The sequence below is a fragment of the Bombina bombina genome, chromosome 4, assembly GCF_027579735.1.
Source record: "Bombina bombina isolate aBomBom1 chromosome 4, aBomBom1.pri, whole genome shotgun sequence".
Taxonomy (NCBI): Eukaryota; Metazoa; Chordata; class Amphibia; order Anura; family Bombinatoridae; genus Bombina; species Bombina bombina.
The window spans coordinates 662,326,080-662,350,545 of NC_069502.1; positions in this window are offsets into that span (position 1 = coordinate 662,326,080).

Consider the following 24,466-nt stretch of genomic DNA (forward strand, 5'->3'; position numbering starts at 1 on the left):
CAGGAGTGAAAACTATGGATTACATTAGAAGAACACTTCAACTCCACTTGCAATATTGGGGATCAATTTTGGAGGATACCACCCAATATGATATTTGACCTTTCAATTTCTCTTCCCCTCTCACTCTTTTTGCCCCACCTTTCCCTTTCACATACCATATTCTCTCAGTTCTTACCCTTCCCACTACTGATATGGTCTCAAAATCTGGATGAGTGAGAAAACAGGAAGCACATATGACATTTAGGACCTTTTACATAATGGACAATTATGGCATTTGTATGTTCTAGATCAGTGGTCTCAAAATACAGGCCCTGGGGCCATATGCAGCCCTCAGGATAGTTTCATCTGGCCCTCCCTTGTTTAATAGGTAAACTGTCGATTTTTTTTTCTAGATGCTTTATGAGTTATTTATTATATTTCATTGAAACAAATGTCTAAGAATCCAAAATAGCTTTTTGAACTGGATTAATGGAAAATAGTATTTCTTTCTAATGATACAATGAGTCCACGGATCATCATTAATTACTGTTGAGGAATATAACTCCTGCCCAGCAAGACGCGGCACCACAGCAAAGCTGTTAAATATCACCTCCCTTCCCTCCCACCCCAGTGATTCTCTTTGCCTATGTTAGAGCAAGGAAGTTGTAATATTAGGTGTTTGAAAAGATTCTTCAATCAAGAGTTTATTATTTTTTTGTTTGGTAAATAACACAAGCTTGTGTTGTTTGCTCTGATAGGGTGTAGCTGTAGTCCACATCAGTCTCTTCAGTAGAGCAGTGGTGGCTTTAAAGCAATGGGAACTTGTGGGACATAATTCTCACTGTGCCTCCCATATATCTAATGCTGCCCGAATAAGATTACTCAGACTTTATCGTTTTTTCCCACAGTCATTAGCCGCCCGGGAGGTTTATCTTGATACGCCCACGATGGGTGGAGCTAAGATACGCGACATTGTTTGCGCGCCTTTTTGGTATTCATATCCCCATTTCCGGTGGTACGGAGTAGCTATTGTGGGTATTTTCTGCTGCGTTATGTCACGCAGCAGACAGGCCTCACACACTGTACTAAAAAGTGTCTTAAGGGAGTCCGGACGCCTACTATTTGTTAGTTATTCCATCCAATGGCAGACAGGCATCTCAGCAAGGCTTAGCTGAGATGTGGAGATTATCTGATTTTTATTGTTAAAGAAAAAAAATGTTGTAAGGCAAAATAAAGCAGTTTCTTTTAACATTTAAAGACACAGTAACAGTTATTTTGTGAGGTAATTCTAGTTAAGGTATCAAATTTTTAATTGATCAAATTGTGAATACAGATGGTCCAAGAGGCCCTATGAGATTCTAATTAAGATATCCAATTTTAATGGAATAAATTGTAAAGCAAAATTAAGACGTTACTTTTAACATTTAAAGACACAGTAACATTTCTTTTTGTGAGGTAATTCTAGTTATGATATCCAATTTTTAATTGATCAAAATGTGAATAAAGATGTTACATATACTTTATGTGTTGATACTAATGTGGAACCACCAATCCCTTTCTGTTCCCCAGGTATTGAGAGAATTTTACAGTTCAGGGATAGATCTTTTTCTGAGCCAACATTGTCTCAGATGCTGTTCAGGAGCATTCTGACAATGTTCAATATATACCGCAGATTTCTCCTCAAGTGTCCCAAAACTTAGCATCCATTCAACCAGTGCCCTGCGCTTCCTCCACGACTCCTCCTGGAGTTACCTTGCAAAACATCGCTTCCCTCATGTATTCTGCTGTTTCGGGTGCGTTGTCTGCTTTTCCCATGCTGCAGGGAAAGCGCAAGAGGAAAAGAAAACATTCAGTGAGCAAGGTTTCTGTCACAGTTGTTGCTATCTCAGAGGTCCCCTCCCAGAAGCCTGAGGAAGAGGATACTTTGGTAGCATCTGAGGGTGAAATCTCAGATTCTGATAGTATAATTCCTCCTGCTGATACTGAAGTAGTATCTTTCAGGTTTAAGCTAGAACACATCCGTCTGTTACTTAAGGAGATTTTTGCTACTTTGGACGATTTGGATGTACCTTTCATGGAGGAGTTTTTTTTTCCTGTACCAGATTGAACTTCTGAGATCATTGCTAAGGAATGGGAGAGAACGGGTATCCCTTTTTTCTCCATCTACTATATTTCAAAAGTTGTTTACCTATAGCGGACTCTTTCAAGGAGTCTTGGCAGACGGTACCCAAGGTGGAAGGGACAATTTCCACGCTAGCCAGGAGACCTACTATTCCCATAGAGGATAGTTGTTCCTTTAAGGATCCTATGGATAAGAGGTTAGAGGGGTTGCTCAAGAAAATATATGTTCACCAGGGTTTACAATGGCAACCTACGGTTTGTATTGCTACTGTCACTTGTGCGGCAGCATACTAGTTTCATGCGTTGTCTGATTCTATTCGGTCAGACACTCCCCTCGAAGAAATCCAGGATAAGATAAAGGCCCTTAAGTTGGCTAACTCCTTTCTTACAGATGCTTCCCTTCAGGTATTAAGCGGGGAGCTAAGATTTCAGGCTTCCCATATTGGCTTGCAGAACTTTATGGTTAAGATCTTGGTCTGTGGATGTGTCATTTAAGGCTAGCCTTTGGCGATTCCTTACAAGGAAAAAGACCTTGTTTGGGCCTGGTTGGACGGAGATAATATCTAATATTATGGGAGGTAAAGGTCATTCCTTCCTCAAGTTAAGATTAATTTTTGTTCCTTTCGAAATTTCAAGGGAATCCTTCTCCTTCCTCCGAGCAGGAGGCAGGATTCTGCTTTCAAGATTATCTGGAGCCAGATAAGAAGAGAGGTGTTCTTACACTGTGTACGGGACCTCTCTGACCTGGGAGTGATACTTCCTGTTCCAATGCAGGAACGGGGTCTGGGGTTCTATTCCAATCTGTTTGTGATTCCCAAATAGGAGGAAATCTTCAGACCAATTTTAGATCTCAATCTCAACACATTTATCAGAGTTCCGTCATTCAAAATGGAAACTTTTTGTTCTATTCTCCCTTTGGTCTAAGAGGGTCAATTTATGACCATGGTGGATTTCAGGGACGCATGCCTACATGGTCCCATCCATCAACAAGCAGGATCATACACGGAAATGTTGTTATCTTTCCTATGGTCTCATGGATGGAGGGTGAATTTGGAAAAGAGCTCCCAACTACAAGGTAGTTTTCTGGGAGAACCATAATAGACACTTTATCAATAAAGATTTTCTCTGACAGATGTCAGGAAATCAAAGATTTCGATTCTTGCCTAGCACTTAAGTCATCTCCTATGATATTCCTTTAAGGATTATCCCCTCCCATCTCATTATTTCTCCTTTATTAGGCAACAGCTTTCAACATTCGTTGCCTGAATATTGAAGCATACTGCTACGTTGCTCTCATGTGCTCATCCTACTACCTATCAGGTCTCTCTCCTATTCTTCACCCTTGAGGTCTCACCTAACATACTCTCTACCGATTCCGGATCCCTACGCCTCCGGATCTACATCCTCAGCGTTCCGGAACTAAGCCGCGCACACACAGCTTATCCACAGCCAACGGCGTCACAGCTTATCCACCGCCGACGGCGGTCACAGCTCAGATCTCCTCCTAACCTGATCCTGCTTGGGTATTGTATACATTTAATCCGGAAAGTACTTACCTTGCTTTGAATTGTGTTTTTTCACTTCTTGCCGCTCAACTTGTAAATGTTTACATCCAATATCGGAGATCCATTCTGATACTTACCTCATATGTAATTACAAGTTCTACCTCAGCATAAGGAGATTTTGTCTGCTTTAATATTTCATCATATATAGGATTTAACATTTGTCCTCTATGGTTTGTGTGTCTGGACTGCTTGGAACTGTATATATTTTAGGATGTCTTTGTGTGTGCGTGAAGACAGGAATTGCATAAACTTACTCTGACTCACCATCCTCAAGATTTACTTCTTATTTGATCTGATTAAGTTATACCTACTCTACAATTAGAAAGTCTCTGAACTGTGTTCATTATAGATTTCAATAGTAACTGTCTCACTGTGTCTATTCAGGTAATTTAAACCTCCATTACCTGCTTAGAGCATAAAAGAGCAACACATCCCTCATTTTTATAAGGGAAATTGTATATAAATTAAACTCTATACATAAAAGTATACAAGTTATTACATAATATTCAGACCAATAAGAAAAAAGGGTTTAATTTAAGAATTACAGCATGGATCCTCATGAAATAAAACTTGAATTAACCAATATATATCAAAAATTAGATTATTTAAATAAAGGGTTAACGGAAGTTCAAGCAGAAAATGTTGCATTAAGAGCTTTAATGAAAGACTGCCTATCTAGTAAAAGTGCTGAAAGCCCAGAACCATTTTCTGGTAAAAGGAATGAGTTTAGGGATTTTAAAAATGCATGCCAGTTACTTTTTACTCTAAGGCCACGTACATATCATTCAGAACGAATCAAAGTGTGTACAACCATTTCCTTCTTACAAGGGGAGCCAAGAACGTGGGCTAATAGGTTCTTTGAAAGTGATAATCCTATTTTAGACTCACTACAGGATTTTTTTCGCGCACTTACAAACTTATATGAGGATTCCAACAGTCAAATTACTGCAGAAACAAAGCTACGTTCCTTAAAGCAAGGAAAAAGAACCGTTTAGGAGTACACAACCGAATTCCAGATGTGGGCGGATGACTCTCAATGGAATGAAATTAGTTTAAAAAATCAGTTTCGCCTAGGACTATCAGAAAATCTGAAAGACGAACTCTCACGCCTGGATGCCCCTGATAGTCTCCTATCTTTGATCAAACTTAGTACAACATTGGATAGAAGACTCCGTGAAAGAAAAGCTGAAAGAGCAGGATATGATGTACTCCCAAAACGTCTCTTCAATTATACCTCTACTCAGGAGAAATCTACAACCAGTACACCTATGGAAATCAGAGTCATTAAAGGTCCTCTCTCACCAGAGGAAAAAGACAGGAGAAGGATGGAAAATTTGTGCCTTTACTGTGCACACAAAGAGCATACTGTTTCCTCATGTCCACAACTATTGAGACAAAAGAAGGGTAAGCTATCCCACAGTACTCATTTGTATAATATAACATTAGATAACCAAATGACTTTATTTTTTTCATTACAGTGGGACCAGACAAACATCCAATCTAAAGCTTTGATTGATTCAGGGGCTTCAAGAAGTTATATAGATACTACCTATGTTAAGAATAATAAAATTCCTATTGTGTGTAAAGCAAAACCTCTCTTTGTCAAATTGATAGATGGTTCACTGATACAACAAGGACCAATAACCCACCACACCATACCTCTTCTTTTAACCACTAAAGAAGGTCATACTGAGTATATCTCATTTGATTTAATTCCTATTTCATTACACACAATGATTTTGGGGTTTTCTTGGTTACAGAAATATAACCCGAATATAGACTGGTCTTTAAATGAAATAACATTAAAATCTTCATACTGTTTGAAGACCTGTTATCCACATTGTACCATAGCTACTCTAGAGAATGGGATACCCAGACCTTATCAGGATCTGGCAGAGGTTTTTGACCTAAAAGAGTCAGAAAATCTACCCCCACACAGGGAATTTGATTGTCCCATCGATTTAATACCTGGGTCACAAATTCCACATGGGAAAATATACCCTCTCTCTCAAACCGAATTAGCTTTTGTAAGAGCTTACTTAGACGATAACCTGCGTAAAGGGTTTATTTCTCATTTTACTTCCCCTGCAGCAGCAGGTATGTTTTTAGTTAAAAATAAGGATGGGACTATACGTCCAATTATTGATTATAGAGCACTAAATGAAATCACTCTAAAGAACAGATATCCACTACCGTTAATTCCAGAGCTTCTTGAACGCCTTCATGGTGCCACCATTTACTCTAAACTTGACTTAAAAGGCGCATATAATCTAATAAGAATCAAACAAGGTGACGAATGGAAAACAGCATTATGGCCTATACCAATACAACGTCATGCCTTTTGGCTTAAGTAATGCGCCCGCCACATTCCAACACTTTATCAATGAAATCTTCCGGGATTTGTTGGATGAATGTGTTATAATTTATTTAGATGACATACTCATTTATTCTAAAACATTGCTAGATCATGAAAAACACGTACGATGGGTGCTTACAAGGTTAAAAGAGCACAAGTTATACGCTAAGCTAGAGAAATGTTCATTTCATGTTCAAGAGATTAAATTTCTTGGTTACAACATAACTCCAAATAAAATAATGATGGATCCAGAAAAAGTTTCTGCGATTTTAAATTTTCCAGTCCCCACAACTGTTAAAGCTCTACAACGATTCATTGGGTTCTCAAATTTTTATCGAAGGTTTATAAAAGATTTCTCAGTAATTGTGAAACCCTTAACACAACTTACTAGTAAGAAACAAAAATTTATTTGGTTGCAAGAAGCTCAACTATCTTTTGAGACTCTTAAGAATCAGGCCTAGATTTAGAGTTTGGCGTTAGCCGTCAAAACCAGCGTTAGAGGCTCCTAACGCTGGTTTTTACCGCCCGCTGGTATTTGGAGTCAGTCAGGAAAGGGTCTAACGCTCACTTTGCAGCCACGACTTTTCCATACTGCAGATCCCCTTACGTCATTTGCGTATCCTATCTTTTCAATGGGATCTTTCTAACGCTGGTATTTAGAGTCGTGGCTGAAGTGAGCGTTAGAACTGTAACGACAAAACTCCAGCCGCAGAAAAAAAACAGGAGTTAAGAGCTTTTTGGGCTAACGCCGGTTCATAAAGCTCTTAACTACTGTGCTCTAAAGTACACTAACACCCATAAACTACCTATGTACCCCTAAAACGAGGCCCCCCCACATCGCCACCACTCTATTAAAAATTTTTAACCCCTAATCTGCCGACGGCACACCGCCGCCACCTACGCTATCCCTATGTACCCCTAATCTGCTGCCCCTAATACCGCCGACACCTACATAATATTTATTAACCCCTAATCTGCTGCCCCCAACGTCACCTCCACCTACCTACACTTATTAACCCCTAATCTGCCAACTGGACCTCACCGCTACTATAATAAATATATTAACCCCTAATCCGCCTCACTCCCGCCTCAATAACCCTATAATAAATAGTATTAACCCCTAATCTTCCCTCCCTAACATCGCCGCCACCTAACTCCAAGCATTAACCCCTAATCTGCCGAACGGACCTCACCGCTACTCTAATAAATTTTTTCACCCCTAAAGCTAATTCTAACCCTAAACACCCCCTAAATTAAATATAATTTTTATCTAACGAAATAAATTAACTCTTATTAAATAAATTATTCCTATTTAAAGCTAAATACTTAAACCCATACAATACCCCCCCCAACATTACAACCCACCACCCACATACCCCTAATCTAACCCAAACCCCCCTTAAATAATCCTAACACTAAGCCCCTGAAGATCTCCCTACCTTGTCTTCACCACGCCGGGTTCACCGATCGATCCAGAAGAGCCTCCGATGTCTTGATCCAAGCCCAAGTGGGGGGCTGAAGATGTTCATGATCCGACTGAAGTCTTCATCCAAGCGGGAGTTGAAGAGGTCCATGATCGGGCTGAAGTCTTCTATCAAGCGGCATCTTCAATCTTCTTTCTTCCGGATCCATGGTCATCCCGCCGACGCGGAACATCCATCTTCACCGACGACTTCCCGACGAATGACGGTTCCTTTAAGGGACGTCATCCAAGATGGCATCCCTCGAATTCCGATTGGCTGATAGGATTCTATCAGCCAATCGGAATTAAGGTAGGAAAATTCTGATTGGCTGATGGAATCAGCCAATCAGATTCAAGTTCAATCCGATTGGCTGATCCGATCAGCCAATCAGATTGAGCTTGCATTCTATTGGCTGATCGGAACGGAATTTAATAAGAGTTAATTTATTTCGTTAGATTTAAATTATATTTAAGTTAGGGGGGTGTTAGTATTAGACTTAGCTTTAGGGGTTAATACATTTATTATAGTAGCGGTGTGGTCCGGTCGGCAGATTAGAGGTTAATAATTGTAGGTAGGTGGAGGCGACATTGGGGGCAGCAGATTAGGGGTTAATAAATATAATATAGGGGTCGGGGGTGTTAGGGGCAGCAGATTAGGGGTACATAGGTATAATGTAGGTTGCGGCGGTGTATACGGAGCGGCAGATTAGGGGTTAAAAAAAATATGCAGGTGTCAGCGATAGCGGGGGCGGCAGATTAGTTGTTAATAAGTGTAAGGTTAGGGGTGTTTAGACTCGGGGTTCATGTTAGAGTGTTAGGTGCAGACTTAGGAAGTGTTTCCCCATAGGAAACAATGGGGCTGCGTTAGGAGCTTAACGCTGCTTTTTTGCAGTTGTTAGGTTTTTTTTTCAGCTCAAACTGCCCCATTGTTTCCTATGGGGATATCGTGCATGAGCACGTTTTAGAAGCTGGCTGCGTCCGTAAGCACCGCTGGTATCGAGAGTTGCAGTGGTGGTAAATTATGCTCTATGCTCCCTTTTTGAAGCCTAACGCACTGAAAACCCAGCCATTCTGTGAACTCTAAATACCAGCGGTATTTAAAAGGTGCGGCCAAAAAAAAGCCAGCGTTAGCTACGCGGGTCGTTACCGACAAAACTCTAAATCTAGCCGTCAGTTTGTTACAGCACCAGTATTAACATTACCCAACTTTGAATCTCAGTTTATTCTTGAAGTAGACGCATCAAATACTGGTATTGGTGCAATTCTTTCACAAAATAATACAGAAAAGACAGTGACCCATCCTATAGCTTTCTATTCCAGAATGCTCACAAATGCGGAAAAGAACTATAGTATAGGGGATAAAGAACTACTTGCAATAAAAAGTTTGTTAGAACACTGGAGACACCTCCTTGAAGGTACTAGTCTCCCCTTCATGATTTTCACTGATCACAAAAATTTAGAATATTTAAAAAAGAGTAAAACACTTACTTCACGACAAGCCCTTTGGTCTATCTTTTTAGACCGATTTAATTTTCTAATTACATATAAACCAGGAAATCTCAATATTAAGGCAGATGCCTTATCTAGAATGTATGAAAAAGGTCCATCAGACAATCTTGAGTTTGTAATACCTGAAGAAAAGTTTATAGGAGTTATATCCTCTCTAGAAAAAGAGATACTAGATGTACTTATAGAAGATTCTAACATACCTTTTCCTTGTAAAAAGGATCCTCAGAGTGGATTATATTATCACAACAGCAAGCTATATATTCCTGAATCCTTAAGAGAAGTAATCCTTAAACAAACCCATGATGGAACATTATCCGGTCACCCTGGTATCCAAAAAACTATAGAATTAACTAGGAGAAATTTCTGGTGGCCTAGAATGAACCACACTATTTACCAATACGTCTCAAACTGTGATGTTTGTGTTAGAAATAAAATTTCTCATAAAAAACCAATAGGTCTCTTAACACCTCTGCCTATCCCAGATAAGCCTTGGGAGACCATTTCAATGGATTTCATTGTTGATCTTCCTAACTCTCAACATTACACCTCTATATTAGTCGTGATAGACCACTTAACACGTTTGGCCCATTTCATACCTATGAAAGGTTTACCATCAGCTCTAGCAACAGCAACAGCTTTTCTAGACTATATCGTAAGGCTACATGGTTTACCTACCGTAATAATTACGGACAGAGGTACACAGTTCACCTCTTCTTTTTGGAGATCCCTATGTAAACTACTAAAAGTAGATACAAGATATTCTACTGCCTTTCACCCCCAAACAAATGGATTAACAGAAAGAACAAATCAAACCCTTGAACAATACCTCAGATGTTTCATTACCTATTTACAGGATGATTGGATTAATTATATTCCAATGGCTGAATTTTCATATAATAACTCTGTTTCAACTTCCCTTAAAATGTCACCCTTTTTCGCTACATATGGATTCCATCCCAATACCATAACCCTTACTAAAACAGAAGTGAATTCACCTAGTGCCACAGAATTTACTAACTCTTTACAAGAAAGGTTAGATCTTTTGAAGGATCAACTCTCAAAGGCAAAGGACTACCAAAAACATAACTATGACCAACATCATAATCCAAGTCCCTCATACCAAATAGGTGATCAAGTTCTACTTTCCGTCAAGAATCTCAAGTTACAGATACCCTGTAAAAAGCTTGCCAATCAATTCCTAGGACCCTTCACAATTGATAAAATCGTTAACCAAAATGCTGTTAGACTCATTTTACCTGACTCCTATAAGATACATTCCACATTTCATGTGTCTCTCATTAAACCTTATTCCATTGAAGACCATGGAGGTACTCTTCTTAGACCTCCATCTATCCTAGTGGAGAATCAAGAGGAGTTTGAAGTTGAGTCTAATCTTGACTCAAGAATAAGACGCCGTAAGCTGGAATATCTAATAAAATGGAAAGGTTACGGTCCCGAAGATAATTCATGGCAACTGTCTACTGAGACCCATGCACCTCGTTTGGTTGCTGCTTTTCATCGGCGTTATCCTGAGAAACCTCATCTGGAATCCCCAGGGGTGATTCCTTGACTGGGGGGATATGTGATATTCCTTTAAGGATTATCCCCTCCCATCTCATTATTTCTCCTTTATTAGGCAACAGCTTTCAACATTCGTTGCCTGAATATTGAAGCATACTGCTACGTTGCTCTCATGTGCTCATCCTACTACCTATCAGGTCTCTCTCCTATTCTTCACCCGTGAGGTCTCACCTAACATACTCTCTACCGATTCCGGATCCCTATGCCTCCGGATCTACATCCTCAGCGTTCCGGAACTAAGCCACGCACACACAGCTTATCCACAGCCGACGGCGGTCACAGCTTATCCACCGCCGACGGCGGTCACAGCTCAGATCTCCTCCTTACCGGATCCTGCTTGGGTATTGTATACATTTAATCCGGAAAGTACTTACCTTGCTTTGAATTGTGTTTATTCACTTCTTGCCGCTCAACTTGTAAATGTTTACATCCAATATCGGAGATCCGTTCTGATACTTACCTCATATGTAATTACAAATTCTACCTCAGCATAAGGAGATTTTGTCTGCTTTCATATTTCATCATATATAGGATTTAACATTTGTCCTCTATGGTTTGTGTGTCTGGACTGCTTGGAACTGTATATATTTTAGGATGTCTGTGTGTGTGCGTGAAGACAGGAATTGCATAAACTTACTCTGACTCACCATCCTCAAGATTTACTTCTTATTTGATCTGATTAAGTTATACCTACTCTACAATTAGAAAGTCTCTGAACTGTGTTCATTATAGATTTCAATAGTAACTGTCTCACTGTGTCTATTCAGGTAATTTAAACCTCCATTACCTGCTTAGAGCATAAAAGAGCAACACATCCCTCATTTTTATAAGGGAAATTGTATATAAATTAAACCCTATACATAAAAGTATACAAGTTATTACATCTCCTCAGCCATCAGTGGCTTAGTGCATGGAGGTAATTGGGCTGATGGTAGCAGAAATGGACATCATCTCGTTTGTCCATTTCCATCTCAGCCCTTTGCAGTTAAGCATGCTCAGGCAGTGGAACGGAGATTATACAGATCTGTCTCCGCGATTTCAGCTGGAGCAGGAGACAAGGGATTCTCTACTGGTGGTTGTCTCGGGATCATCTCTCCCAGGGAACCTGCTTCCGCAGACCTTCCTGAGTGATTGTGACAACAGATGCCAGCCTTCTGGGATGGGGAGCAGTCTGGGGCTCTCTATAGGCCTAGGGAAGGGTTTTTTTCAGCCTGAATCTCAAATGGGGTCAGCCAGAATTGGATCGCATGACATTTGGCAGAATGCAAAACTTCCTAGGTATGGGTCGAGGTCAAGGGACCCTCAGGCGGTACTGATAGACGTTCTGGCGGTACTTGGAATTTCATTCTCGCATACCTATTTCCTCCGTTTGCCTCTTCTACCTTGAGTCATTGCTCGAATCAAGCAGGAGAGGAAGTCGGTGACCCTCATTGCACTGGCTTGGCCTCACAGGATTTGGTATGCTGACTTGGTGGACATGTTTTTTCTTCCACCTTGGAGACTTCCATTGAGGAAGGACCTTCCACTTCAAGGACCCTTCTTTCATCCAAATCTAGTTTCTCTGAAGCTGGCTACTTGGAGATTGAACGGTTATTTTTATCCAAGCGTGAATTTTCGGAATCGGTCATTGAGACTATGATTCAGGCTTGTAGACCTGGGTCTAGGAGGGGTGAATCCAAGGGCTACTCTTGGAGTAGAGTTCGAATTCCTAGAATTCTGGTCTTTCACCAAGTAGTTTGGAGAAGGGTTTATCTTGGCAAGTCCCCTAGAGGGTCAAATATCTGCCTTGTCTATTTTGTTACATAATTGTCAGGCTTGGTCAGGACCAGGCCTGTATTCAAACCAGTTATTCCTCCCTGGAATCTTAATTTAGTTCTTAAAGTTCTCCATGGGACTCCATTTGAGCATATACATTCCTTAGATATTAAGTTGTTATTTTGGAAAGTTTGGTTTCTTGTTGTTATTTCATCTGCTCGTAGAGTTTCAGAGCTCTCAACATTACAGTATGAGTCTCCTTACCTTATTTTTCTCTTCGTTTAAGGTAGTCTTATGTACTAAACTAGGGTTTCTCCCTAAAGTAGTTTCAGACTGGAACTTTAATCACAAGATTGTTGTTCCTTCCTTGTTTCCTAATCCTTCTTCTCAGAAGGAATGGCTTCTGCACAATCTAGACGTGGTTCGTGCATTAGCATTATATTTACTGGTGACTAAGGATTTAGTCAGCCTTCTGCTCTATTTATGTTTTTCTCTGGGAAACGTAAGGGTCAGAAAGCTACAGCTACTCTCTTTCTTTATGACTGAAAAGTATAATTCGCTGTGCCTATGAAACTACTGGATAGTAGCCTCCTGAGAGAGTTACGGCTCATTCTACGAAGGCTGTTTCCTATTCCTGGGCATTCAAAAATGAAGCTTATGTGCAAGGTTGCAACTTGATTCTCTCTTCACACTTTTTAAAATTTTGACACTTTTGCCTTGGTTGAGGCCGTTTTTGGGAGAAAGGTTCTTCAAGCAGTGGTGCCTTCCATTTCGGTTGCCTGTCTTGTCTCTCCCTTATCATCTGTGTACTCTAGCTTGGGTATTGATTCCCAACAGTAATTAATGATGATCCGTGTACTCATCGTGTCATTAGAAAAAAAACAAAATTTATGCTTACCTGATAAATGTATTTCTTTCTTGACACTATGAATCTGCGGCCCACCCTGTTCTTCAGACAGGTTGTTGTTATGTTATAAACTTCAGACACCTCTGCACCTTGTTGCTTCCTTTCTCTCCTTTACTTCGGTCAAATGACTGTGGTGGGATGTTTAGGGAGGTGATATTTAATAGCTTTGCTGTGGTGCTCTTTGCCGCCTCCTGCTGGGCAGGAGTGATATTCCCCAACAGTAATTAATGATGATCCGTGGACTCATTGTGTCAATAAATAAATAAATTTATCAGGTAAGCATAAATTTTGTTTTTGCTGCTAAACAGACAATTGACATCCTCCTTTATAGTCTTCTATACATTAATATTTAAACAAAACATATGTGCATAATTACAACAAAATGACAAGAGAGGTTGAAATAATTTAGCGGGAAATTTCTAAATATATGACGACAGAAAAAAAAACTCCATCCTGCACTGTATTACTAAATTAGTTAAAAAAACTATCATACCTAATATCCACCTAGATTACAAGTTTTGCGCTATAGAGGGTGCGATTGAACGCAGCAAAAGTTGCGTTATTTCACCCTCCATAGTGCTGCCATTACAAGTTTTTGAAAAGCCGCCTTGTGCATGCGATATGGTGACGATGAGCTCCATACCGCACAAAATTCAAGCGCTGCATTGACATGCTCATGCACACTTTCCCCATAGGCATCAATGGGGAGAGAGTGTTAGAAAAAAAACTAACACCTGCGATTGCCGAATGAAAAGCTCTGTAATGCAACCCCCATTGATGTCTATGGGAAAAAAAAGTTACGTTTAAACCTAACAGCCTAACATAAACCCCACGTCTAAACACCCCTAATCTGCTGCCCCCGACATCACCGACACCAACATAATGTTATTAACCCCTAATCTGCTGCTCCTGATATCACCACCACCGAAATAAATGTATTAACCCCTAATCTGCTGCTCCTGATATCGCCGCCACTATAATAAAGTTATTGACCCCTATTCCCCCGCACCCTAACACTGCCCAAACTATAATAAAGATATTAACCTCTATTTCTCCGCTCCCCGTCATCGCCGCCACTAAATAAAGTTATTAACCCATAAACCTCTGGCCTCTCACATCACCGCCACTAAAAAAACCTATTAACCCCTAAACCGCCAGCCCCCCACATCACAAAAAACTACATTAAACTATTCTCCCTATTTTTTTTTTTTTAATTTTTTTTAAATTTCAAGTTTTTATTGGTAAAGATTTCTCAGATACAACAGTGACATATTAAATAACTTGGAGCACGTAGGCTCCTACAGACAGTATGAACAGAAAAATTGGAACATTCAAAAATATGTCTAGTTAGAATGCGTTCCTGAAATGAAAAAGTGAACGGAAAATAGCTCAAGTCAGGTAGGGTGGGTTAATTAGGGTGGGGGGGAGGGATTAGGGAAAGAGGAACGGGAGGGTAATTGCTAGAGGCCAGGATTTGGTTCATAAGCGGGTGGCACTTGGGGAGGGTTGTCTAGTGTGTGTTTACTCTAGTGTTCGGGGCCCAAGTAGTGGTGTGGTTAGATTGCCAATCTGCCCACACTAATTCGAATAGGTCTGAATTATTTATAGAGGAAAAGATAGGTTTCTCCATATTGTAGATATATGCCATATAGTTTAGAATGCATGACCATTTTGGGGGCGTCACAGTTTTCCATGCCTTGGCTATTGTCGCTTTAGTGGCTGTTAGCAAATAAATTGCTAGATATGCTTGGTGCTTAGGTAATTTAGTGATGCCTATGTGCAAGAGGGCATTAGAAGGGGTTGTAGGAAGTGTTATGCCTAATCTCCCTAGTGTACGGAAGCATGTACTCCATAAGGGTTTCAACTTGGGGCATTCCCACCATATGTGTAGGGAGTCTCCTTTTTTTCCACAATTGCGCCAGCATAGGGGAGAGGCAGAGACAAACATTTTATTAAGTCTCGCAGGGGTAAGGTACCAGTTCGTTAAGAGTTTATAATATGTTTCAAAGAGTGTAACACAGTGCAGTGCTTTTTTAGTGAGGGAAATTACGTGTTGCCATACTTGTGGTTTCAGATTCAGGTTCAGGACTGATTCCCAAGTGAGTAAGTGAGGAAGTTTGTTCTCAGGGTCTGTGCTTCCTATTAAAGTGTAATGCATTGATAAAGGTCTGTGTAATTTGTTACCTTGTTGCCAAGTCGTTTCCCAGAGTGTACGGGGTCGGTGTAGTTCAGGTTGGAATCCCCAGCTAGTAAGAAAGCTCTTTAGTCTTGTGTATTCATATGACATGTACCTGGGCAAGTTGGAGCCTGCCTTTATTTCTGAGAGTGTCATGAAGCGCGGGGTTGGTGAAGTAACCCAAAGGTCAGCTACAGTTTGTATTCCAAGTCTAGTCCAGCCATAAGGATGAGAGTCAGGTAAGCCTCTTAGGAGACCTGTCAAGGGAGTAATAGGCGAAGGGTGTGGGGCAATGTGTGGATAGTGTCTAAGCTTGTCCCACATGGCGAGGCATTCTCGTATTATATTATTGCTAATGTCTGTGGCACGCCTTAGGTGGGCCGGAATCCAAATTAAGTCGGGCAGAAATATATGATTTGGGAGGGAGGCTTGTTCTATGGTTTTCCATTTACTAGGGGAGTCCTTAGCACCCCATTGTGAGATATGGGTGAGCATGGCTCCTTCATAATACCTAGTTATTGATGGGGAGGCTATACCTCCTCTACTCAGGGGGCTTTGAAGGATTTTGTGCGCCACTCTAGGGGGTTTGTGCTGCCATATATATTTTGTAAATTCACTCTGAAATTGGTGAAGGAGATATCCCGGGATACGGAGAGGGAGACATCTAAATAAGTAAGTAATTTTAGGTAAAAAGGACATCTTAAGGGCTGTTAATCTACCTATCCATGAAATGTGAGTATAGTCCCATTTGTCTTTCAAAGTACGCAGTTCGGTTAAGAGAGGCAGGTAGTTGTCTTTGATCATCTGAGGGATATTGTTCGATATCTTAACACCTAAGTGGGAGATGAAGTTATTGACGCAATGTACTCTGTATTGGACCTTGATGGTGTCAACTGTGTTCTGTGGGATTCCCCAGGTGTAGATTTCTGTTTTATCTAGATTTAATTTGTAGAGTGACATGTCTCCAAAGGAGTTTAAGATTTCTATTAGTCTCGGGAATGAAGATAGGGGGTCTGACGAGAATATAGTAATATCGTCTGCAAAGAGTGCAATCTTGTGAATAGTGCCATGTAGGCGAATGCCATCAATTTTTTTATCTTGTCTGATTTGTTCTGCTAGTGGCTCGATTGCCAGGGCAAAGAGTAGGGGTGAGAGTGGACACCCTTGTCTGGTGCCATTAGATATTGGGAAAGGGGGTGAAGCAAAGCCTAGGCCTCTAACTACTGCTGTGGGAGTGGAATAAAGAGCCTGAATCGCTTTGATAATTTGATCTGGGAAACCAAAAATTTTAAGAGTTTCCCATAAGTAGGACCATCTAACACGGTCAAAAGCCTTCTCTGCATCTAATGAGATAACAGAGAATGGCCTGTTTAGTCTGGTGGATTCGGTGCAGATGTTTAGGAGACGTCTAGTATTGTCTGGCCCCTCGCGGTGAGGGATAAATCCTACTTGGTCTAAGTTTATGAGGTTCGGGAGGAATTTAGAGATACGTGTAGCAAATAGTTTAGCATAAATTTTAATGTCTAAATTAATCAAGGAGATTGGCCTGTAATTGGAGCATAAGGATGGGTCTTTTTGGGGTTTAGGAATAGTAATCACCGTTGCTTCCAAAAATTCCTGACTAAACCTACCCTGTTCTCTAGCGTGATTAAAAAATCTTAAGAGTAGTGGGGTTAGTTCGTTTATATATGTTTTGTAGAAGACTGCTGAGTAGCCATCTGGAGAGTTACTGAGACTAGGTCATGATCAGACCATGGGCATAGGGAGATGTTAGAATGTTTGACTAGGTCAAGGGTTTCTGCTGAACAAAAAACATAATCAAGTCTGGAGTATGTTTTATGAGGGAATGAGAAGTGAGTGTAGTCTCTGTCTCTAGTATGAAGTGAACGCCATACATCGAAGTAACAGAAGTGGGTAATTATTTGTCTGAACTTTTGGGAAAGTTGAGCGGGAGGGGCAGTGTGTTTTGTCCGGGCAGTTCTCTTTCTGTCTAGTGCTGGGTCCCAAGTCATGTTGAAGTCCCCTGCTAGTAAAACTCTGCCTATTTTTATCCGGTCAACTGTGTGTAGGATCCGTTTGAGGTATCTAGGCTGATGTGAGTTAGGTAGATAGACAGAAACTAAGGTATGATCAGTATGGTCTAGCTTACATGTTAGAATGAGAAATCTAGATTGGGGGTCTTTTAGGACTTGGATTGGTTCATAAGCTATTCTTTTATGGATTAAAATTGCCGTACCTCTAGCTTTTTTCGAAAAAGAGGTATATTCGAGGACAGTGTAGTCTTTAGATATTGTGTAAGGAGGATTGTCTGACGACCAATGTGTTTCCTGAAGGAATGCTACGTCAGGGTTATGGAATTTGAGTGATCTAGCCAAAAGGCTACGCTTATGTGGGGAGTTCAGGCCTCGTACATTGTGGGTTAGTATTTTAAGGGGTGGCATAGAGAGGTATGGAGAGTAGGTCAGATCTTTTAATACTGAGAGTTAGTGTGAGTGGGGAGGACAGGGGGAGGGAAAAAGGCAACAGATAGTGTGAAGAAGAGTTAGCGAAAATAGTTCGCTATGGTGGAGCCCTAGTGTGGGCTGCCTGTGATGGGGGGCGAGAAGCCAACAGAAACAGGGGTCTTTGGAATGGACCCTGCTCCGCAGTAATCATTGTAAATTAACTTGCTATTACATATGTGCAATACTTAAATTAAGACAACAACCTTAAACAACGATCTGACACATAACTTAAATGTACTATCTAATAGTAAACTTTTCCAACTTTAACTCAGTCTCAGTTATGATCTGTTGGAGACAGGTCAAACTTCCAGGTGAAATAAAGGCTAGGTAAGTTCCGTTAAAGGTTACCAGGCATGTTTTTACGGTGGGTTAGTTTTAGGTTTCTTGGCTCTCTGCTCTTTGATAGTCCATTCGGGAGCCGAAGCTCTCAGCTTTGGGTGGGTTGGCTGTATCGGTGGAGGCTGTTCCTGGTGTAGACCCCATGTGGTCAGGAGAGCCATACCCTGAGGTATGGAGTTAATTGTGTGGCTCTGGTTGTTTCTGGTGACCACTAGGTTTGTAGGGTGGCCCCACCTGTATTTAATATTGGCCTTCCTGAGCGTCAGGGTAATTTGTTGAAAGGTTTTACGGTACTGTAGGGTATGAATTGAAAGATCAGGCAAGAGTTGAACATCCTTAAATTTTTCTGGCATAGGCGGTCTTTTGAAGGCTGCTTGCATAAGTTTGTCTTTATATATGTAGCTGTGAAAGCAGACTATTACATCTCTTGGTTTGTCGGCTGGAGTAAGTCGTGATCTTAAAGCTCTATGGGCTCTCTCCATTGTATCAGTGTGTCCATCTGGGGTGCCCACTAGTACTGCAAACAGTTCCCTTAGGTAGGGTTGGAGATGAGTATTTTCTACGGTTTCTGGGATACCCCGAAACCGGATATTATTTCTGCGAGATCTGTCTTCGATGTCTGCCATTTTAAATTCAAGTTGAGTCATCTGATCTGCTAGGGTTTCAGAGTAAGTGAGCAGGTTTGATTGGTCTACTGCTAGATCATCCTGTTTCCGCTCTAGTGCTTCAACTCTTTCTCCAATCTCTGAGATTTCCTTTTTCAGTTCCGCAGAAGACCGTTGAATTTCCTGGGTAATAGAGCGCGTTTGACTGGCCAACATATGCTGTAGGGTAGCCTTAGTAATGTAATGATGTGATGGCGCTTCTGAGCGCACACTAGAATGAGATTCAGCATCGATCGACTCAGGGTCGCTTATCTCCTCGTTGGTGACAGGGTTAGAATCCTTTCCTGATTGAGTAAAGTGATCATAAACAGTCTTCTGAGTGGTAGTGGAGGGTTTCCCCTGACGCCTGGGCCCGTGGGGCATTGTGTTAAGACTGTTAGGTATGCCTGTAGGTTAAGGATTAACACCAACCTTCTCTTATAGAGCGCTCTGAAAACAATCTGAAAAGTATAAAGCACCGTACAGTAAAGTTTACTAGGTCTGATATGTATTGCTAGACTGCGGAGCAGGGGTCAATAACATTTTCTATATTTATGACATTTTGTTACAGCATCAAATAATAGATAATAATTGAACCCTTCGATTTCAACATATAAATGCAGGTATGTGAGTCACTGGCACCCCAGGGAGTGGTGGGATACGACTATACAGAAGGGAAAAAGGAGAGGGGAAGTGACCAGCCCAGACTGGCTGGACCGGAAAGGGAGAGGTGCCAGAGGGAATTAGCAGACAGTGTAACTCAGCGGGATATTGAGCAGGGGTGGATAAGATATCCTGCTATTAAGTCCTTAAATTGTTCACTATGCAGTAGGTATGGGAATAAATGTACCTGTGAGAAAATATCAAAAAAGGGAGCCTACAGCTAACACATATTACAGTATAAAAGCATTCAGTTTGAATTATGATAAACGGTAGGTTTTGCTTTAGTGGTGGGACTTTTTAGCTTAATATGTTTACATGTAAGTTTAGTAAAACTTGTCCACACGGGTATGTGGCAAGGAGTGTGTATAAGATCTGATCAGGCCTGATAGCGCGGCCTATACTCCCCAATAATAGTAGGGATGAGGGTAGTGTAGCAGTGTTAGACTGAGTCAGTAATACAGTGGAACTGATTTGTTAGTATTGTGAGATGTAGTGCTAGCCGTATATGGGATATGCACCATAAAAATAAACCTGTAGAAAGAAAAAGCAGATTAAATCAATAACACTACACCCTGAACAGGAAGTTCAGGGACACCTGAGCTGACGCAGCAGCTGTGACACAAAGTTAATAGTCAGTTCCAGTAATGTCCATGCATCTGTTATATTATACAGTGGTGAGGAGTGTCCCCAGATGGGATATGTTGGGGCTATGGAAGCTTGATAACCTTGCTTTGTGATCAGACCACACTAAAACATTGACTGAAGTGGTTACGTGATATAGAGGCAACAATAAATTCTGTGGCTGAGATGTGAATTTAGGCAGTTAAAGATGTCTCGCAAGAAGGGCAATAGTATCTCAGTCAATAGGCAGTGTGGGTCTCTTAGCACAGAACTGACATTTTAAACATACACAATGTGGAGGGGGTGCTTGTTACTTGCTGTTTTGATTGACCCTTGTGTATTGCTCTATGTAAGGCCAGCAAGCGAGGACAGTTACCAAGAAAGCAGCCTAACTGTGGCCTACTATGACCAAAGTCTCTTAGGTACAAACCCCTGTCCCAGCTTAGGGTGATATGGAGCCTGGGGGCCAAACCTTTATCTTCAGCGTGTAAGGTACTGATAGGGGGGGGATTATCAATTCCCCAAATATCCCACGTGGCTGTAAAGTAGACTGAAAGGGACTTACCCGACCTATACTGACATATATATGGGGACACTTCAGGTCTGCAACTGTTTCCCCTGCTAAACTTTCAGGAGTAGGCTGTATAGATGTGTGGCTTAAGTCACAGATGGAAAAGTCAGCAGCTCTGCCCCCTAGTCTCTCAGAATTTGTTAATGTACTCACTCAGGTTGTGGAGTATAGTGATGTCTGGAGGGCCTTCTTAGAGACCACGGCGTGAGCACTCTGCGTGAAGGGAGCAGCAGGGGATCGCAACAAGATTGTGTCCTGGGTATGCAGGAGTGATTGCGGGCCAAACCGCTTCAGGAGTTCCGGTTTGCACTGTCAGAGGAGGTGAACGGATCACTCTAAAGTAGCACCACTGCAGGAGGTCAGGTTTGTGTAGCCGACGGTGGTGAGCTGTTTACTCACGAAATAAGGGAAGGCTCAGGGAACCTGTGCGGCGCTGCTCAGACAGAGGTGTATGGCCAAGATGGCCGCCGTTCGCGGGCTTTTCAGGAGCTCTGTTGCGTTAGCCCTTATGTGGAGAGGCAGCTGTGCTGGGATCCTAAAGGTAACCGGATCGTCACCGGAGGGTCTTAGCAGGACAAGGAGGTTGGTAGCAGGTTAGGATGTGAGCAGGGTCAATCTCCGGTAGTCCGTGGGAGCGTTGCCAGATGATGTTGATGTGATAAGATAGGGGGAGAAAGTTGTGAATGGGATCAGGCTAGTCAGGAACGGGTTAAATGTCAAAGTAATGGGGTATGGGGGTGTTAGGAGATATTGCTATTAATTGGGGGGTATTTGGGGGGTCTTTTAGATAGTTTTATATTTAATTTGGGCTAGGATAGCAGGAGAGCTCCAGCTCTGTGCGTCTCAACTGCTCCGTAGTTGGCTCCGCCCCCTACATTAAACTATTAACCTCTAAACCTAACAACCCCCTAACTTTAAATTAAAATGAAAAGATCCCTATCTTAAAATAAATAAAAACTTACCTGGGAAATTAAAAAAACCTAAGATTAAACTATAAATTAAAATAACTATCAACTAAACAAATTAACTTATACATTAAAAAAAAAAAAACTAACTACTAAAAAAAATGAAATCTACAATTACAAAAAATACTAAATTACAAGAAATAAAAAAATACTTAAATTACGAAAAATAACAAACAAAATTATCCAAAATAAAAACAATTACACCTAATCTAATAGCCCTATAAAAATAAAAAGCCCCCCAAAATAAAAAAAACCCTAGCCTACAATAAACTAACAATAGTCCTAGCATTGCCCTAAAGAAATCAGCTTGTTTACCTGAAAAAAATACAAAGACCCCCCCAAAAGTAAAACCCACCACCCAACCAACCTCCCAAAATAAAAAACCTAACTAAAAAAACCTTAGCTACCCATTACCTTTAAAAGGGCATTCAGCTCTTTTTCTTGCCCTGAAAAGGACATTTAGCTCTTTTAAGAAAAGCCCAAACCCTAATCTAAAAAAAAACCCCACCCAAATTTTTTTTAAAAAAAACCTAACACAACCCCTCGAAGATCCACTTACAGTTTCTGAAGTCCGGAGATCCAGACGGCAAAGTCTTCATCGAGGCGGCATCTTCTATCTTCATCCCGGCGGCGTCTTCTATCTTTATCCCGGCAGCGTCTTCTATCTTTATCCTGGTAGCGCGGAGCGGGTCCATCCTGAAGACATCCGGTGCGGAGCATCCTCTTCATACGGTCGCCACCGTATACTGAATCTTCAATGCAATGGAGCCAATAGGATTTCAGTAGCGCTCATCCTATTGGCTGATTTGAATTTCAAAAATCAAATCGCCAAACAGGAATACAAGGGATGCCATTTGGAAAAAGGCTCCCTTGCATTGAAGATTCAGTATACAGCGGCGACCGTATGAAGAGGATGCTCCGTGCCAGATGTCTTCAGGATGGACCCGCTCCTCAGTGACGTGATGAAGATAGAAGATGCCGTCTGGATGAAGATAGAAGATACCGCCTGGATGAAGACTTTGCCATCTGGATGTCCGGACTTCAAAAACTGTAAGTGGATCGTCGGGGGTTAGTGTTTTTTAAAACACTTTTGGGTGTTGTTTTTTTTTTAGATTATGGTTTGGGCTTCTCTTAAAAGAGCTGAATGCAGTTTTTAGGGCAAGAAAAAGAGCTGAATGCCCTTTAAAGGGCAATACCCCTTCCAATACCCTTTTCAGGGCAATGGTTAGCTTAGGTTTTTGTTAGAGTTAGGTTTTTTATTTTGGGGGGTTGGGTGGGTGGTGGGTTTTACTGTTGGGGGGTCTTTGTATTTTTTCAGGTAAAAGAGCTAATTTATTTAGGGCAATGCCCTACAAAAGGCACTTTTAAGGGCTATAGATAGTTTATTGTAGGTTAGGGTTCTTTTTATTTTGTTTTTTTATTTTTTATAGGGCTATTAGATTAGGTGTAATTGTTTTTATTTTGGATAATTTCGTTTGTTATTTTTCATAATTTAGTGTTTGTTATTTTTTGTAATTTAGTATTTTTTATTTTTTTGTAATTCAGTATTTTTTAGTTTTTGTAATTTTAGATTTTTTTTTTTAGTAGTGTTAGGTTTTTTAATGTGTAATTTAATTTATTTAATTGATAGTTATTTTAATTTTAGTATAATAGTAATGTTAGTTTAATTTATAGTTTAATCTTAAATTTTTTTAATTTCCCAGGTATGTTTTTATTTATTTTAAGATAGGGATCTTGCAATTTTAATTAAAAGTTAGGTGGTTGTTAGGTTTGGGGTTAATAGTTTAATTTAGTTTTTTGCGATGTGGGTGGCTGGCGGTTTAGGGGTTAATAGGTTTATTTAGTGGCAGTGATGTGGGATGCCAGAGGTTTAGGGCTTGATAACTTTATTTAATGGCGGCGATGTCGGGGAGCAGCGGAAAAGGGGTTAATATCTTTATTATAGTGTGGGTGATGTTAGGGTGTGGGGAATAGGGGTTATTAACTTTATTATAGTGGTGGCGATGTTGGGCAGTGGCGGAATAGGGGTTAATACATTTTATTAGTGGCGGCGATGTCGGGAACGGCAGATTAGGGGTTAATAAGTTTATTATAATGTTTGCGATGTGGGAGGGCCTCGGTTTAGGGGTTAATAGGTAGTTTATGGGTGTTAGTGTACTTTGTAACAGTTTAGTTAAGAGTTGTGTGTAACAGTTTTGTTGAGTAAAACTCATAACTATTGGTCTCATATTACGAAACGGATTGTGTCGGTATAGGCAGCAAAGCAAGCATTTTAGCCTCACCGCACAACTTGTAATGGCAGTGCTATTGAAATCCCATGCAAAAACTTAATTTTTTTGAGTGCGGGACTGACGTTGCGTTACAGGCTAAAATGCTTGTGGTACAGCAATACCGACACGACTTGTAATGGCTGTGGTCCGGTTTTATCGCTGAAATGACAATTTTTCAGCGTTAAAATACGAACGCAAAACTTGTAATCTAGGTGATCGTAATATGTAAAATGCCACAGCAAACTGGAAGTAACACATATCTACTATATTTGAAATTACTTCCTTGTATTTATATCAACAATTATAAATTATATTATAATACTGCACCCTCTTTAGGTAGTAGTACAATCAAACAATATTTAAATGATTAAGTGGTAATTTAATAACCATCCTCCATTGGTGACATATCACTAAACAATACAGGGCTTTGTGAGTTTGGCATACAATGTCTGCTTTGATTATTTTACTAGCAAGTGTT